Below are 6000 nucleotides of genomic sequence, written 5' to 3'. Positions count from 1 at the left end.
GTGGGGGGGGGAGGGGGGGGGGGGGGGGGAGGGGGAGGGGGGGGGGGGGGGGGGGGGGGGGGGGGGGGAGGACTTGGATATGGCAAGAGACTAGGGCACAGCCATGCTGTGGATTTTACTAAGAGTGTTTCGATGGGTTTTTTAGACTATAAGCGTGTTGTTAGAGTTCGTGGTATGTGCAGGGTTAGTAGTAGTTTTGCTAGCTATCGCTACATGGCTTCATAGCGAGCGCTGACGCACTGAGAAGAGAGACTGCGTGCCGGGATGGCCATTTAGACCTCGTCTTCAAAGGGTTAAGACTGCTGTTATGAAGTGTCATTCGGTACATAATCAAACTTATAATGCAAAGTTGACCATTTTGATGGACTTTTAAAACAAGTTTTAATGCAACTTCATGACAACAGTCATAATTATTCATGAAGAGTCCTTAATGTTCATCACAGAAGTTATGTCATGTTTATGACAGTGTCATGTCAGTCTTATGCTCAACCCGTCAAACAAAGTGTTACCCCATCTGTTGATCTGAGGTGGAGCTGAGGAATTCGGAGGTTCGGCTTTTCTTTTCCTTGCCCTGCAGACGGTGTGCAATTCAGCATTACCACCAACAGCAACGCAGAGCTTTAGCATGATACTACCAACACCACTTCACATGTGATACAGGTTTCTTCCATTTTGAAGCTTCTACGTAACTCCACAGTTTTTGTCAGTATGGCCAAACAATTTTTTGTCCCATTTTATCATGAAACTTCTCTCTAAAGCTGTTTTTCCCTAAGTTGGTTTATGTTGCTGCTAAACAGGCTTGAGTGTGAACAGTGATCCCAATGTTCCAGAATTTCCCAATTTATGACACACTTGTGGTTTTGGTAATTACTTTGCTGTTCTTAAGACAATTGAAGCTGATTTAATTTAATCTGCAATGAACTCAAGCTTATGCACCCATTTTTTTTTTTTTTTAGAAAGTATTTAAGTTGCGCTCGGTATCACCATACCATCCTAAATAAATAATAGCAAAAACCTACTCAAAAGTATTGATTTTTGATTAGGGTGATGGGTGAACATCCATTTCTGCAGGACAAAAGATTTTACTGCAACTAAATGTAAAGTAAGTCAGGAAGTAGGGTTTGTAGACTCATGGGCTTTTTAGATATTCATGAATGCAGAGAGAAGCGTAGATGCAAACAAATATATTTACATGTGCATTTTAAGTTTTTGCACATTTAAGACATTTTTTTCTGATTAAAAGTACCCTTTTAAAACAACAAGGCAGGCATACTTTTTTTTTATCAAGGCCACATTAATGTATTAAAATATTTTCGTTTTTCTGTGTCTGATGTGATATTCTAACCTTAAATGTCAAATTTTCATTAGCAGGGAAGAGAAAGTTTGAAAACATTAGTGTGTATATTACTAAACTATATAGCGTGCTTTATTGAGTTTCTGAAGTAAGTTATTGTTTGAAATATTTTAATTTATTTAACCTTACTGTAAATGTACCCTAAAAATATTTTGCAAGTGTGACACACTCATATAGAACATTGCATTTACAACACCTATTTAGGTAGATGAAGACATTCAGATTGGAGAAATGAAAAAAAAATAAATAAACTTGGCATGAAGCATACCTAAGTAAATATTTATACTTGCAAGTACTAGAAAACTAGATGTACAGTCAAGATTAGTTAATTCTTAGTTTTCAATTTGCCTAATTTTGGTCAAACAGAGGTTAACGGCAGCCCTGCCCCTGAAATGACAATATCTATGTCACAGAGTGGAAGGGTACAAGACGCCTTGTTTGAAAACACAGGAGCAATATCTATATTTTGCACAGCAGAAAGAAAATGCAGTGTTTCTGCCAAGCTTGATTCAAAAGCCTGTGAGAGGATATATATTTTTGCAGCGGGAGTGGTGTGTATATTGTGCTTGTACTAGAAGTGCGGAAACCAGAGAAAGCAAGACATAGTGGTCATCATGCATTGTTTCTTGGCCATTGTGGTCTTTATAACTTTATGAGTTAAGTTATGCCCCAGACACATTGATTCAGGGAGTTTTTACTGCAAAGTCATTTTCCTCTGCCCTCTTCAGTCCAGCTTTGAAGCATCAGGGCCACAGGGATAAATCAACATTGCAAGCTTAAGAATCCTGGTTTTCTCACATTATCTGGCAAACTCCAAATTAATTTATAGAGGTTTTATCTGATTATATCAAACACAAGGCAGGGAAAAAAAATTGCCTACAAATCTGTAAAATGCATATTTTCATCTTTTTTCAAGGAAGTCCTGGCCAAGAGGCAGCAACAAATACAACACAAAAGAAAATGGCAAAACACGTCATTAAATTGCTCTCAAGAAATTCAGTGCAGGCAAACATTTAAAGTAGTTCAACAAGGTATTCACTCAGAAGCTCAAAATAAAATGCATACCAAAGTTATCAAGGTTTAGACTTTGAAAGCAACAAATCATTTCCTTCCACCGCTCAATCCATCACTGATTTGTGTTGAGGTAGTATATAACTTCAAATTCTTTCTCAGGCCCATGGCAATCTTGTAATTAAATAGTGACACCAAAACGTAGGAGCTACAAATGTTTATCTGTGACTGCCGTCCGTGGAGTTGAAATGCTCTACCTTGATTCACATGTGCTACATGCAGCTGTGCATCCCAGCATGCCTCACGATTCCAATCCTTTGGCACACAACACTGTAACTTTCAACTCAGACAAATTACAAGCTGACCGTGTCTGTGTTGTTGCAGAGCAGACGTTATTCAACTTGCAACACAACGGTGCTGAAGGGCTACAGTGCAGTTGGCTTGACTGCTTTCACAAATATATCAGTGTGAACATGAGAAACAGGATAACTGTGGAGCAAAACAATACGTCAACCCACAGTCACTACCACAGTGTCATTGTTTGCTACTTGAAGATCACAAAGGATTGCTTATGTGCCGTATTTAGTAGGTTATTTCAGTATATTTCAAGTGGTGTTCTCTTAATCTTGGTACCTTATAGAGATATTTGATTTGGCACTCCAAACTTTGACTCCAAAGTTTGGAGTGATGGGTGACAAAAAAACAAAGAGAAAAACGAGAAGAAAAAAAAAAAAAAAAGCTTTCCTCCACCAGTCGAGCATAATTGTTTAAACAACCATGAGATCTAATTTTCTCCTCAATCCAATTTCCAAGTTTCCATCTATCAAGCTGTATTCCTTTTCACATCGTTGCTTTCCTCTCCCTTTCTCCCTTCTCACACATAAAGACACACATGTGTCGGCCGTGTCTGCTTCCTGCTCCCACAGCAGAGGCACGTCTAGCGCCCGCTCGTCCACTCCTGCCCGTCTCTGTGACCTTCGTCCAGGGCTGGCATGGGGCCGGGGGACTGTGGTGAGCTCAACTTTCATCATGTTTCTCATATTGTTGCTGTTACAGTGTGGCTTACAGCAAAAATAACACTTTGCTCTTACCGCAACTCCCTCGACCTGAACTTAACCCCTGAGCAGAGCCCAAAAAAAAGGAGAGTGGGGAGAAAAAAAAAAAAAAAAAAAAAAAAAAAAGAAGGAGAAAAGGCAATGAATAAGTTATAACGAATGAAAACGGTGGAAACAAAAACCATCCTTTTTGTGGTGCAGCTCTCACGCTGGGCTTAAATGCTCGGTGTGCAGAGTGGTGCCTCCAGATAAAACAATGCTGTGTTTGACTCATCAATTTTGTATTTAAGTGTAATTAGGTGTGCTTAAAATGACCATAAAAAGTGAAGACTTCACATCAAATTCGCTCTCACCGCTGAATATGAAGCACCTTTCCTACAAAAAAAAAAAAAAATCAATTCTATTTATTAACTTCGCCAACCTATTGGAGCAAACTATGCTAACCAAAAGACAAATGGCCTACATATGATCCTTGACCAAGATGTGGAATGCATTAATAACTCATATCAGACAACATAATAACCAATCCCTGGGGATGGTGATGCGGACAATGCATTTCTCAATCTATATAAATCCCACAGATTAACAGCTTTCTCCATGAGACACTCATCCTTCAAAAGAAGGGCAGAGCGGGTCTGCGGGTCACTTCTGAACTGTGTGGCCGCACACTGTAAAAGCAATGCAGTTGGGCATAAACAATGTTCACTATCAGGGGGCCTTGTGCGAGCCAGTGAATGCGCATGTGATGATGGGTTCACTGAGCTCTCTGTGAAACCAGAGAAGGGCACGGCCAGAGTTTCTAAAGTCTATAATGAACCACTGTGGTCACATCTGTGCTCTTACAATAGCGCAGTGACACACGGTGCACAAAACCTGGATGTAGTCTTGTTAGAAATCCGCTGTGTGTCAGAAGACGAGCCATGTAATTTTGTTTCATATGTAGTCAGTTTATGTGTAAAGTGCATCTCAAGATTTTGTGTACGCCACTTGAAGGTACACCTGTTCCTCTGACGGTTTCATTGAGAACAATAAACTCAAAGTGCAGCTTACAAATTTCTTTGTTTTCATTAGTCATCTCATCTCTATTCCCTTTTCGCTGAGCTGAATAGTTTGGCTGTAAAAATTCTTAAAGTTCCCCTCGACCTCACTACTGGTAACCCACCATAGCAGCTGCCAGCACTTTTTTGTACTCAACAAAAACTAATGCTGGCAAATCTTAGTCCCAGTAGTCTCGGCTTTCAGAACTCGGGGAAAAAAAAAAATGCCTCTACAATTTAAATTACATAATAAACAGACAAGTATGGGATGTGAATGGGAGGAATGGGAGCCCAATCACGTATTTTGTTTGCTTAGTTGGTCTAGTTAGTTTTGCATTGCAATCAACACTAAATCAAGAATGATGTCGAACTACAACTACTACTACTACTAATAATAATAATAATAATAATAATAATAACTTTGTCCGCTGACATAAGAAAAATACTTATGTTTTCCATTGACAAAGTGTAAATCTGCTTTCAATACACAATATTACAAAAACTGGCTTTTCCACAGTTTGGAAAAGACACTGTAAACCCTGGTTTACCAGAAAACAGAAAACTCTCAAACTCTTAATGTGTTACAACAAAGTTTTCAACCTCAGCTTGGCAGACAACATACTGGAAATGTTGACAGCCTTCAGGAAATCAGATCAGATGCTCCCTATTGTGATCAATAAAATGTTGGCGAAGCTATGAAAGCGAATAAAACCCTGGAAAAATTAAACCAGTCTTTGACTCATACTTTGTTGAAAAAAAAACTTTGATAGCCATGGGAATTATTAATTCCAAACATATCAGAAGACACATCAGGAATCGGAGCCCCCTTTTTTTTGTTTTTTTGCCAAAACTGTTGGAAAGCGGAACATCTCTTCACACCACTACATTTGTTTTTACAAGTTGGTTTTGGAAGAGCAAAAGGATTTTAGCGATTGCTATAATTACATAACCTTGGACGGACTACAAATCTCTGTTTGTGGAAGGTGAACCCGTTCTGATGTTGCATGCACTACCTGCCTAATTTGTCTTTCTTCACAGGCACTTCTAGGTCGCACCTGTGCTTAAGACTGAAGCCAGCTGTCCTGTTTACCCTGCCTCAGCAGCACCTGGCAGTGATGTACTGGCTAGCAGGCTGTAGCTCTGCAAGCCGTACAAAGTATTATGGAAACAAGTTGCTTTTTATATTCCTCCCTTCACATTTGGTAAAGACATGATGGACTGCAAAAGCCTTGCTAACATGTAACATGTAGAAACAGACTACTGCATCAAAACAGCATAATATCTACTGCATAAAATAACAGAAGCTGCACCAATACAAAATGGGAAAGAGTACAGCATTTTGATAGTAAGACTGGCATGCTATGTTAATAATATTGGTTTTGGGTCCACCCAACAACTTTGATGGAAAAGATTGAAAACTGTTCTAAAAACATAACATTTTGCTGCATCACATGATCATCACATTCTTCTGAAATGCTTCTGAGACAATGCTGTTACAAAAACTGCAATATATCACCTCATACTGAGATCTAAAAATTGTGTT

General features: G+C 39.2%; 1 protein-coding gene across 7 annotated transcripts in view; it reads right to left on the bottom strand.

Annotated features, from left to right (window-relative positions):
- triob (trio Rho guanine nucleotide exchange factor b) overlaps positions 1–6000 on the bottom strand; it is a 112179-nt gene that overhangs the window by 80594 nt on the left and 25585 nt on the right. The window lies entirely within an intron of this gene.

This window comes from Poecilia latipinna, unplaced genomic scaffold, assembly GCF_001443285.1.
Source record: "Poecilia latipinna isolate Pla-1442-1.1 unplaced genomic scaffold, P_latipinna-1.0 Scaffold21, whole genome shotgun sequence".
Classification (NCBI taxonomy): domain Eukaryota; kingdom Metazoa; phylum Chordata; class Actinopteri; order Cyprinodontiformes; family Poeciliidae; genus Poecilia; species Poecilia latipinna.
Note: the sequence above shows the minus strand (reverse complement) of the source record. Positions and strands in the feature narration are given on the sequence as shown.